Genomic DNA, 13,556 nt, shown 5'->3' with positions numbered 1-13,556 from the left:
CAGTCTCCAGAAGACCAGCTGGGACCATAAACTGATTCAGTGTTTCCCAAACCGGTCCTCAGCGACCCCCCCCCCAGACAGTCCACGTTTTTGCTCCCTCCCAGCTTCCTAAAAATGTGAACTGTCTGCCAGGAAGCTGGACGGGAGGAAAAACATGGACTTTCTTAGGGTCCTCAACCACTAGGTTGGGAAACACTGGTTTAAAAGGCTCTTCAAAGTTGCGCCCCCGTCAATGTCAGGTGTGGAATCAGAGCTGAAACTGAGAAATGCTGCCTCTGTACCAGCACCCCCTGTGTGCCACAGTGACCCGACAGCTCTGCAGTGATGCGAGCTGGCCTGATGAGGGCGCTGCTTCTTGCTGCTAAATGATCAGTGGATGTAATGCGTAACCCCTGTTTGACCCTGTTTTACACTGGATACGGTGCGTTTCCAACACCGCCGCCAATAAAGTCAATGCATCAGTTTACACCAGATCCGCTGCGTTGCGTCTCCGCTACGTCTCTGTCCCGTCACAAGTCCGGCAGTCCGTCGAGATGCGCATCAAGTCTATTTTTGACGGATACGGATAAGGAACGTAACACAGAGCGCATGCGCCAGCTCCCTTTCACATCATGGACGACGAAAAGCTAATTTTGGAGGTGGAGAAACACGGAATTGTGTATGACCCCAGACATCCTTTTTGCAAGGATAATAGTAGAAAGGAGAAGGCATGGAGTGAAACTGCAGAAGTTTTGGGATTTGACGGTAAGTTGAATCTTCCAATTAACTATGTAAATACTTGATTTTTAATGAAAGTAACCTGTACTGTGAAGTACTTGTAAACTCCTAATAAAGTGTTCAGTAACCTACATGGCACATTATTTTATCCATAGAAACATAGATAAATGTTATGTTAAATGTTATTCTCCCATGATCATGTGATCTCGCAAACCAGCCGCGCGCCGGATCAGATATGGACCACAAACGCATCCAGTGCGAATTGGCGGGCAGCCTCGGATGGAATGGGAATGCAGCACAGTCGCACCGCAGCGGATACGTGTAAAACAGGGGTAAGGAGGCTTCTGGAAAGGACGACTCATACATGGAAAGTAAAACCAAGAGCGAGTGCATTAGGGCAGATAAATAATTTACTAACCACACTCCAAACACTATAGACATGGACCATTAATTATTCAGCGCATGCAGATTTAATTAATGGAAGAATATATGCTGCTACATCACTGTCTGGTACGGAAACTGCACCGTCGTTGAGCAGAAGGCCCTACAGCGGATAGTGAGGACAGCAGAGCGCATCATCGGGGTTCCTCTCCCACCCATCTCCCAGCTGTACGAGAAACACCTCATACGTCGAGCCTGCAGCATCTTGAAGGACTCCTTCCACCCCTCACATGCACTAGTACTGTTCTCCCTCCTGCCATCTGGCAGACGGTTCCGAAGCATCAGAACTCTAACTGCCAGACACTGCAGGAGCTTCTTCCCACAAGTAGTCAGAGCTCTAAACTCACTGCCACCACCAAAGAACTGATAAAAATCACACAAATGCTAAATCACAGAAAATGCAACTTTTTGAACAATTTTTGACATTTGCACAATTTCACAAATATGCACAATTTTACCTCATGCTAAATTTGTTCATGCTTACTTTGTACAACTGACATTTTGCACGTTTTTGTTTTGTTATATATATACTGTATATATATATCTCACTGGCAAAAGTGACCCCCAAAGAGACACTCTGACGGAGTAACTTTTTTAAGTCTACTTAAGTGTACAAGTCACAGTAAACAACTGAACCGTTAACATTTTTAACCATAACATTTTTTGTATAAAATCTACATTAACAATCCCGTGTTCCCTTTTCCCATTCCCTGGTTGTCTCGTCTTCCCCTCTCCCTCTCCTCCACCTTTCTGGCGACCCCCAACCCTAGACTGGGGATCGTAACAGTGTGTAATCTCTGTTTATATTTTTCTATATTTTATATTCTACGCACCATTGGGCGGGGCGGCTGGGCAAAACAGCATTTCAATACACTGTATACTATGTGTATTGCTGTACTGACAATAAATCCCTCTTGAAACTTGAAATATTAATGATGAGATTATCTTAAGCATAATTATATTACCCCTGATGCTGTCTGTATAAGTAGTGGATTGGCAGAAAGGGCAAGTTGATTTAAGAAAATGGTATACCTTGACACTGAAAAATGCCAGTCAGAAATCATATCTTCATACAGTCCGGAATTAACACTTATTTATATTCAGTCATTTTCCTCTTTGTTACCTATTAACTAATTTTAGAAAAACAAGGCTTTTTAGCACAGACATGAAAAATAGTGCTTAAAAAAGCTGACGTCTTTTAATTAACAAGTTAAAAAGGGCTGTCGGGCTTGAATTATGGTGCACGAGGTAGGCGCAGTGTTGATTCGTTTACCAGGGCAATTATATTCACACTGGCTTGACATGGTCAGATCTACATGCGATGAGAAAGTGGGGTACAGCCCACATCAGCCATGAACTGTCTAGCCCACAGAGTGGGTGATATCTTTCCGAAGGCTGCCGTTTGTGCTAGGTGTTAAAGCTGCCCAGCCCTACCCAACTCTGACAGCCTGCAGACACTGCAGGCATCTAAGAAGCAGCTTCTGCACATTATCTATCTGCACCAGCACAGGCAGAGGGAGCTGTACAGGCATTCAGTGCCACACTGGAAGTAGAGCGCTCAGTCACTCCACAACTATCTCAAGGTCTACTGAGATCTATTATGTTATCATTTATAGATTGTTTTATAGGTAACCCTGCAGTTAGTGCCATGATCATAATTGTATCTGAGGACCCCTTGTTTGACCACTGAAGATGATTTAGCAACTTGATAAGTTTGATGGGCAAATTGCATCCCGCAGAAGGCTTGGTTTGCAGTTGTGAATCTGAGTGATTACATGATTGAAATAGGGTTGATTACCATTAATCATCTAAAGCAGTGTTTCCTAATCTGGTCCTGGGGGCCCCACACTCAGTCCACGTTTTGCCCCCTCCAAGCCCCCTATCAGACAATTCATATTTTTGCTCCCTCCCAGCAAAAACATGGTCTGTGAGTCCCCAAGGATTGATCCGCTCTTTTCAGTAAAGGGTCACAGTGAGGCTACAGTTTATGTCGGGAAGCAGGAAAGAGAGGGAACACCCCAGATGCCATGCCAGTCCATCATAAGTCACCCAGTCACACACTATGGGCAATTATTTTCAGACACCTAATTCACCTAACAGCGTGTTTTTGCACTGTGAGTGGAAAGTGGTGCACCTAAATGAAACCTGAACAAACACAGGAATTTTGTAATTTTTTCTAGTTTTTTTCCCCCAGAATATTCCCATCCAGGAGGGTCTTGTCCTATTAGACAGGCTGGTAACATTTCTAAATGTAATAATGCATTTATCAACAAAGTTTGAGAGAGCTTGTCAGAAGAAGTGGAGGATGAGTGGAACAGAGTTAATATTATTAATTACTTTCTGCTCATGAAGAGGAAAAGGAATGTGCTCATTAGTAAATGTGAGGGGTTTTTTTTCTCCCTTTTTCCACGGGACGGGTGAGTTCGGAGCGGCCACACTCTTTGCTCTTGAATGTAATGTAAAATAAAGTTGTCCTCCGAAGAGGGGGGGTGGTGGTGGGCAATAATAATAAAAAAAAAAGTTAAGGTGAGGTTGAAAGTGGTTGATCATTTACCTTTTAATATTCTGACAAAACATTTCTGGAGTGAAAACTGAGCTGTGGGTTTTCTGAGGATTTACAAAAGAAAAATTATTACAACATTTAACAGCAACAACAGACTAAAAAAATACTAATGAATAAATGTTTGGAATCTAAAAAACTGTCTAAAAAACTGGAATTATCTATCCACCAGTATATTGCCTCGGGACCATTTGCAAAACCAAATGACACCTATTTCATTAATGTGCTGCCTCCCAGTGGTGATTATTCATAGGCACTGGGGTCATTCAGCCTTTTAAGTTAGACATGCTACTGGGGTTCAGACTCAAGCAGTTTTCTTTCTGTGGTAACAGCATGTCCCAGTCGAGAAGCAGCATTTAAATTTGGTGTTCCTTGAAGAAAAGAATATTTGTAGAAACATAAGCGCTTTGTAGACTTTGGAGAGGGGAACAGGCTTCACAAATGAGCTAATACATGTGTAGTTTTTTGTGTTCACACTTACTGGCAGGGAGCAGATGTCATTTCCTTTTGTATCGCCTTTTACTTCACCTGGGTTTGAAATGACAGCAACAGGAACCCCATCTGACTATGGCGAAATGCTGAAATACCCTGCACAGGCCCAGTGCCTGTTGAGACAAGTGACTACTTTTATTCAGTACTTTTGCTTTTCACTGAACAGATTGAGTCTGATTTTCACATCATTCAGACACATGAATCCCAAAAGTTCATTACATCTGCAAATTACTGTAAGTAAATGAGCCAGAGTAATTCAAGTTCAAATATGGGTAAAATTACTGGAAGAGTAAAGTAGCCAAAGCATAGGCTTCTGTACAGGGCCATGGAGAAACTTTTCAAGGAGCAGGTGCTGGAACAGTAAAATTGATGAGCCCAAGTTTGGGGAGCAGGGAGTGCTACAGCGGGGAGGGTTGGCGACCCTCCACAAGCCTACATGTGGTCCAGTCCCACCCTCCGGAAACTGCCATCTATCTGCTGCAGATGATACATGGGCGTCCCCTCGGCCTGGTCCAGCCACTCGAGTCCTCACAGTGTAGGTAATGTGCCCCATTCGGGACTCCCTGAGCATCCGTTCATTCGGATTCTCCAAAGACACACAGTACCAAAGGAGTGCAGTCTCCGTCTCAGCTCACTGTATAGTGTCTATGTCTTGCAGCCATACAGCAAGATAGGGAACACCGGGACTCTAAATAATCGGATGTCCATCCTATTAAAAAGATAGGGTTGGGTCCCCCTCAAAAGAATTCGAAAAGTTATAGTCTGGACTCAAAAGGGAGGCCCTTTCAATTGTTCGTGCTCAAGCTCTCCCAGTCCCTCCCTGCACATCAAATCTGCTGTACATCAGCATTAAAACCATGGATGTTGCATGTGACCTACTTTGGCTCTATACTCTGCCAGCAGGTTCACAGAAACCTCAGCACTTTTAATATTTTTCCTGGCATTTTCTGCCTTATTTCCTACAGGCAGTGTGAAAGGTATCCTGCTGTTACACATGTTTTGAATGACTGTAAATGTATGTGAGGCACAGAGCTTCACATACATTTACATACATTTTTCATTCCCTGAAAAGTGTTTTCATTTCCTCCCAGACCAAATGGACAGAGGAACATGTGAATAACTGCTGACATGACTTTTAAATAACTATCTGATCCCCTCTCAAGATATATTTTTTGTTTTTCGGAGAATGAAAACTGGGTGACATATAAAAAATAAGTACTGTTAATTTATCTCAGTTCATATGTAAGCTATATCAAAAAGGCATTTTACTGATGCTGATATGCTGCTGATATGCTGCTTGCTAAGTTTTGGTCACAGGTTCTGTATAAAAAATAATACCCATATCTACGTTTTGCACTTTTTAGCATTACCAATTTCAGTTTAACATTTCACCCATAAATGACGTTTAAGAAAAAAGAACCTCACTCCACTTTAAGGTCCTTTCCGAGATGTTTGAAATGTTCGAAAAGCTTACGAAAATCTTTCACGAAATGTTAGCTAGGCTGCCATCCAGTGGATTAAAAATGGTATTACATCTTTTACAGATCTCTCATAACAATTGACCGAAATGTGGGAGGTGTTTTCTGCGCACACAATAATTCAACTACGAGGGGCCATGAACGTTACTTTTTTATTATTCGTGTACACGAAATACGAAATCCTTAAAATATGCGTACGATTTGCTTTTTCGTGCTCTCAATTTGCTATTTCCAGCTCTCGAAGTTGTGCTCACGTTTTGTTTATTCATACCCGCAAAGCTAGAAGCTTGAGTCTTGGAACTGCGGAAATTAGGGGTTACGGCATCTATTATAATCTTAATTCTACGCATGGTAATACCCAATATATATGTATACATCTCTGAACCAATATCCATATAATAAAGCGTAATGTCTCCCATTCCAGATTTATTCTCTTGTAGTTTTTAGTGGACGAAATGTGGTAATTTACTTACTAGTGACACATTTACTTATCAGGTAGTTCTTAAATGAATTTGCCTTTTATTTTAATTCAGTAAAAATTTATTTCCACAGAGTACTCCCGCACCCGCAAACTATGTGCTAATGTTTCACCTCGGTTCAAATATACCAGCTGCTGGCTTTACCTGCACAAATAACCAAAACGTGAGTGAAACTTAATTAATCCAAGAACTGGAAATAGCTCATTGAGAGCACGAAAAAGTAAATCGTGCGCAAATTTTAGGGGTTCCCTGAGCTCGATTTGGAATTTCGTGGGTACATGAAGGTAAATTGTGCGCAAGAAAAAAAATGTTCATGGCCACTTGATATAGACTAATTAATGTCACCTGGATCACTCAATATAATAAAGTTTACGTAGTCAAGTTGAAAAATAGATACCCAAATGCATGCTCTTTTGGATGTTTAAAAACTTACTGAGTTTATTGGTATTCAAATTACTTTCAGACTGTCAATATATAAAAATGTACTACGTCACTTTGCAGAAAATGCTGCTCCCTGCTCTTATTCTACACCCTTCAGCACAATATGTTTACGTTCAAATAAATCTTTTGTCTTATATTTTATATTACTTCCATTAATATTTCCCTGTACGGTACGGAGCACAGACAAACCTTTGTGCATCACTGCTATGCAAAACGTAACAGTGTCCCAACGCAACAACCAAGTGTGCAAAATAGTTAACACGGAACTCTGGTGGACAATGACACTGTAGGGACCCTTCGAAGGGAACGCTGTTAATTTTCCAGTGGATTTTATTTATTAATTAGCAGCTGTAGCCATCCAATGTCACGTAAGATGAAATTAGCAAGGGTGTGCCATGTAAATTCAGAAAGTGTTGCATAGAGACAATTTGAATGTTTCAGTTTTTCATTAGTTTGTGACATGCAAAAACCCTACTGATACTGAGCATCTCCATTAGTATTAACTAGTGCAGTGTTTCCCAACCCAGTGCCTCAGACAGTCCACATTTTTGCTACCTGGAGCCAGGAGGGAGCCAAAATATGTACTGTGGGGGGGGGGTCCCCAAGGACCGGGTTGGGAAACACTTGCACTTGAAATCAGTTTGATTATACAGTGTTTACATCTCCTTTCCTCTTTTTTATAGTGCTTTTGTGTGACACATTGTACAGTATCACTTTGTCTGCCCTTTTTTGCACTTCCCATTGAAGTACAGACACATATTGGCATAACGAGCATTTAGATAAAAACACATTTATTGACTTTCACAAACAGAGCACCCCAAAGAGGACATCCCAGGCCATCTGCCCACTGGTCCTTGAGACCTTCAGACAGCTTACCCCTGGGAACAAGTAACCGATGGGATTTGGGGCTGCTGAGCTGTTGGACATATACCAGATGAGGTATGTAAGAGAGACTTATTTGTATTGGAGTGAAAAACCAGAATCCAAGGAAAGAGGATGTGGGGCGGAAACAAAACCAGAGTACTGATGGAAAACTTAAGTACAACACATCGGACTCCCAGCATAGTAGCTTTGAAGCTCAGGCTAATCGGGACCAAAAACTTAAGACAAGATGCCAGGTATCAAAAATCATCCATCCATCGTCCATACCCTCCCATCCCATGAGAGGTCCTTGGGCATATCCCAGAAGCTATAGGCACAAGGCAGGGGATATCCCTGAGTGGGGTGCCAACCCATTGCAGGGATCACATGAACACAAACACACACACACACACATATAATTTGGCAACTCCAATTTACCTTAGCACATTCTTGGACTGTGGTAGGAAACCCGACAGTGACACGGGAAGAACATGCAAACTCCAAACACGTAGAGCCAGGCCAGAGACTCAAACCCTGGTCATCAAAAACCATGGACAAAAACCATAATGACAATACCCAAAAACCACTAAGACAGTGATCATGCTGGCAATCCTGAGAGAAACCCAGGGAAAATGCAATAAACTAAACCAAGCCCCACTAAGACGTCAAATACAGTACTGTCCCAGGAGCAATTATGACTGAGTAATGAACAATGCTCACTGCTTTGTTTAAACAGGATTGGGAAGCAATTGCCACTGGCAGAGAGCAAGACCACATAGTAGGCTAAATTACTTCATGAGGAACAGGTGTGACACATACCTTTCATTATACACTTGCTCTGGCATTGTATAATAACAATAAAGTTAAACTGAAATGAATTCATTTCACGAAGGTGGAAGACATGCTAAAAGCATTTGAACAAACAACACCCTCCTTAATAATATTTGTTTTTTATTCAGCATGTCGCTATACTTGTTTTGGTATAATACGGGAATAATACTCTGCTTGTAGTCCATTACCAACATGTAGTTCAGCTGCAACTCTGGTAACTATATGTTGTTCTGAAGGCTGAAAGAAACGCAGTTAAATTAAACTTCTACGGTATGGAATGACCATCAATAAAACTGAATTTGTGTAGTAGATTTTTGGACCTTGATACCAGATTTGGCTATTGATTTATTAAAGGGTATTAGATGCAGACGCTGGTACATTTATCTCTGGCTTGGAGCCCCCATCTATCCCCCCATCTGGAGTGTTAATATTTGATTTTGGAGGGGGGGGATACTCCCTTTAACACCCAAAGAGAGACCGAAGAGACTTGTACAGATATTCACTCTCACTGAATGGAAAGGCAGTGCTGTTACTTCTCATTTGGCCATCTCCATTTTCACAGCCACTCATGTTGCAGATTGCTTTTCTGTGACTCTGAAACATGGGTGTAGTAAAAAACAAAACTTGTCGGTCTGTACATGCATGTGAATGGAATGAAAACAAACTTGCTAGTGTGACAAGGTGATGCATTTCTGTTAAAAATAGCTTACATTTCCTGAAGGACTTAGAAAGACAGAGAAAATGAAAAGTAAGCCATTGTCCAGAAATACAGGATGCTGATAGGATAAGATGCTTATACACCATGTGTTTTGTCAGAATAGTGCTCATATTCATCCAAACTCAATCTTAATGTTTTTTCGAGTACTGTAACTCACTTTGAAAATAGTAGTATACTCGGTAAGGGTAGAATGGAGGCTCAGTGGGAGACAATGACCCTCACGCATCCAGGGTTAAACGTTTGAATGCTGCCCCCAGCTGTTTGTGTGTGGAGTTTGCTCGGGCTATTCTAAGTTCCACTTACCACCGGAGAATGCAGCGTTTTGCCCTGTGATGTACTGGCATCCTATTCAGGGTTTTCCCCATTCCCCTTGGTCTTGTCTTTCCTGAGATTAGCTCCATGTATTATGCATAGTGTTTCTGTGTTTGATACGTGAGTTGGATAGTGGATAGATGTCAGAAATTAAAACTACCACAAAATGTATGAGGTCCTGAATTAAATGAAGCATTTCTATCTGATAACAATGGCGAAGTGGAAAAACACTTTTGAAGTACAACGTATTTCACATGTCTGTAAATAATAGCCAATAAGCTCTCCAGTCCCTTTCCCACAGCTAATGCACTGAATTGCCCACCTATTAGTGACGGCTCGTTGCTCAATGCATCATACTACTGGTCTGTGGAAAACAGACAAGCCTTCTGAGCTTCTGCATGTTGTGAAACAGGAAACAGATTAACCTAGCTGTTGTGGGTAGGCGGTGGGGGGAGTGACTGAGAGAGATGAGTGGGGCAGCTCATGGATTCTCTTAGAAGGGTCAGGAAACATTTAACAAGTGTCTAAGAATCAATACACTGTTGGAAATAATCAGCGGCGGCTCCAGCGGGCACGGGGGGCATCCAAAGACGAAAAATGTGCAGATTTAAAACCACCAGATTTTCTTAAATTGCACAGTAATTAGACTATGATTTATGTGCAATGCTGTTAATTACTAAAATGATAGTTGTACCTCCTATGTGCATTTAGGAGCCAGAAAAAAACGAGGCAGGTAGCCAGAGAGCCAATTCTATTTCATGGGAAACTGGTGTCACCCCCCACCCCAAGCTCTCATGGCTTAGTGGGGGATGTTGTGGGTCTCCAAACCCATCCAACTAGTTTTACATACCACCCCTAAAGCTTTGTGGAGGACTACAGACAGCAGTCGGTTAGCAGACATAACAATATAACTTTGAGGTTTAGAGTTCAAAGATGTCAGTGTGCAGTTTATCAGTTTTACAACCCTTCATCTGGAACAGGGTCAGAGCAAAGTTGTTCCAGGAAGCAACAATGCACAAGATGGGATCGACTTCAGAGGAATGCAGGTCTGACACAGGGGACACACTATGTGCAAGATGTCAATCCACCTTGAACTACTGGAAGAAACCCGCACGACACTGGAAACCAAGAATACTATATAAGCAAAAATGAGAGTTGAACTTCAATCCCTGGAGGTGTACATATGAGACAACAGTTCTACCCACTGACCCATCCATGCATGTCTCACAAACTTCTGAATAAAATCTGGATAGAGCTAAATGCTCAAGGCTCCCTTACTGGAAGAGGAACATGGAACTCCTGCTGGAGTAGGTGACTATTGATCTATGCTGTATACTGAGAAATTCATAATAGTAATAATATCCTACATCCACTTATTTTTCTCAGGGCCCTGATGCCACATGTCATACGCAACATTTATATATGCAATTCCGGCATCCCATCCAGGGTGTCCCCGTGTTTCCTGGGACAAGCTCTCACCATAACCCTGCACTGGATAAGCTGTTATGGAAAATGAATGCATGCCAGGTGTCCAGGGACTTTGAGCCATGGAAACCTTTGTCATGCCAATTAACCATGCTGAATTTTAATTTTGAGAGGATAAAAAAATGACGTTCTCAGAAAAGCAATTTTGAGAGACGCAAACAGGAGTACAGCCTGGAGAACGGTTGTGACCTTGACATTCAATTTCCTCCGGGATAAATAAAGTTCAGAATCTGAATGCATATATTGCATAAGGCGTTCCTGCTGATTGCTGTTCTCCTTTTTGTGTTTCGTTTCTAACATATCCGTTGCATAATGAACCTTTTACAAACTCCCAATCTCCCATGTCTAGTGTGATTAATATTATATCTGCAATCATTTATTCATTCCTCATGGCAGCACTGGTGTGGAACCAGTCTGTCAGCCTGGTGGTATTCACATGATGGAGTTTAACACCGTAAAGCGAACCTTCCTGATGCTGGAACTAAGAAATAAACAGGTGGATTAATTCATGTTTCATCCAATGAGTTTAAGGAAAGAATGAGATGTCTAGCCATTTTATATGTTGATTTTATTTATTTATTTATTTGCAAAAAATAGTTCAAATAATGGAGCAGATATGTGAGTTGTTGGCAGGGTGTGGTTAGGGATCTGTGCTGGTAACTAGCTAAATAATCATGTTGCCATTGGGCCCTTGAGCAAAGGCCCCCAGGGCTGACCCTGATGTCTGACCCTACATTTTTTTGTCTTCGGACAAAAGTGTTTGTTAAATATGTAAATGGAGGGCAAACTGAGTATTGTGTGCATATAGGTGTATGTGCTTGTGTCACTGTATTTTCTTTTCCATAAATCAACTCTCATTCATAAAAGATGACATCAAGGGCAGCACATTGGCTCACTTATACAGGGATTCTGGGCTTGCTGTGGTTTCCTGTGTGTGGAAATTGCATGCACTCTTCTTTTTGTGCAGGTTTCATCCAGCTACTCCAGTTTCTTTCCAGAATCCGTATCCATGTGGAGCAGATGAATTGATGCCTATAAGTTGCCCATTATGTGCTTCTAGTGGTGGACTGGCATTATACCTAGGGTTTTTCCATAAGCTCTGCTTCTTGGGATAGGCTCCAGGTTGACCCTGTACTCAATAAGTAGTGAGAAGATGAATGGCATCATATAGCAGTGACTATTGCAAATAAGTTTTAGCTGTAATACTTGTTTTTCTTGTCCAAGCGGAATGAATTGTGTTAAATTTATTGCCCTAATCTTGGAGATCAGTTAACATTTTTTGACTGGTTTCTCAAGTTTCAGGATTGTCCTGTGGTTGACTGAGCAGTATACTATTACTCAGCATGCATTGAATTGATTTCTTATCTCATAAAATGACAGCTAGACTGTCAGGTGTTCCATTAGCTACACTGTCCAAATCTACACCCTAACCAGGAATTGAATTATTTTATCACACAAGTAGCAGTAAATATAAACTCCCTATTCTATTTACATCTCGGGTTGCATCACCTGCATGCATTTTTATATCAGTTATATCCCGAGTGAATTTGGGCTTATTTGTAGTTTATGTCCTAAGTATTTAGGTTTCATTTTCTGAAGGGCATTATGCCTCCATGACCACACCAGTGAGATCAGAATACTGTAAATGTACTTTAAGTATCCTCATACTAAAACACAAGATGTAGTGTTTTTTTCTACAGATGAATAGTAAAAATATAGCAGAAATTCTGTATAGCGTTACTTTTGAATGAAAAAAATGAGTAATATTATACCATTACATAGTTTTACAGTTTTAATAAAACGTTTCCTTAAGTTGCGCACAAGCATTTTAAGCGCTGCAGAATTAATGTCATGGTTGTTCAAAAAGTTTGTCAGAAGTGGGATTCGAACCCACGCCTCCATTAGGAGACCAGAAATCCCACAGTGGGAAGGAAAGCAACCTTGAGTCTGGCGCCTTAGACCCCTCGGCCATTCTGACTAATACAAAGGAGTATTTTGTACATGTTTCTCCAATTTTTTATACATCTAAACGACTGCAAAATACCGGTATAAGGTAGTTCTCTATATTACATGAAAATTATTTATATGCATTTTGGGTAGTTTTGTAAATCAAAATAAAACGACTTTCTAAAACAGAACGATTGCGTTCCACTAAATGAATACTCGTATAGGTCTCTTTTATCTGCAAGCTTAGCTCACATGTTCATATTGTTTCCCTCTATAATTTCCGATCTAAGAAACCGTAGTCCATAAAGTCAAGTAACATGTAGGCAATAAATTTTAATTATTATAACCGGAGCCAAACTGGTCACAATGCGCTTGACCAGACCGTTTACGATGGAGAGTTTGCATTTTATGCACAGTTAATTGTATGGGCAACATGAAATCTGTAAATAATGGCGCCAGATCTCTGTTATTGTGCTCTTTGAGTCATCGAATGGCTTTGTCTACTTTCCATGCGGTTCCCAGTGGGTTACACTGGGACTAACATACAGCACATACAACAGGCTTTCTATAAACAACATTTAATTGTATCACCCATCACAATGGATATACAAAAGTCCTGTCAACGTCTTTGGTGTTTTTATTACTTAGACTAACATTTTTAGTGCTAGATTATTAATGAATATTTATCTTTAAAAATGCATTGTGGTTTAATGCTCATGCTCCGATTTGTGTTTTATAACTTCATGGAAAGCCCACTCGCTTAACGCGACATACAGTAACTCCTATGAAGTATC

General features: G+C 41.1%; 1 non-coding gene across 1 annotated transcript; it reads right to left on the bottom strand.

Annotated features, from left to right (window-relative positions):
* Positions 1 to 12,684: 12,684 nt before the first annotated feature.
* On the bottom strand, positions 12,685 to 12,793 carry trnal-caa (transfer RNA leucine (anticodon CAA)). Its single transcript has 2 exons — positions 12,756 to 12,793; positions 12,685 to 12,730 (listed from the first exon to the last, which is right to left on the bottom strand). It is a non-coding gene; the product is annotated as a tRNA-Leu (tRNA).
* Positions 12,794 to 13,556: the final 763 nt, after the last annotated feature.

This window comes from Paramormyrops kingsleyae, chromosome 2 (genome assembly GCF_048594095.1).
Source record: "Paramormyrops kingsleyae isolate MSU_618 chromosome 2, PKINGS_0.4, whole genome shotgun sequence".
Taxonomy (NCBI): domain Eukaryota; kingdom Metazoa; phylum Chordata; class Actinopteri; order Osteoglossiformes; family Mormyridae; genus Paramormyrops; species Paramormyrops kingsleyae.
The sequence above is the reverse complement of the archived record's forward strand: the minus strand, read 5'-3'. Positions and strand labels throughout refer to the sequence as shown.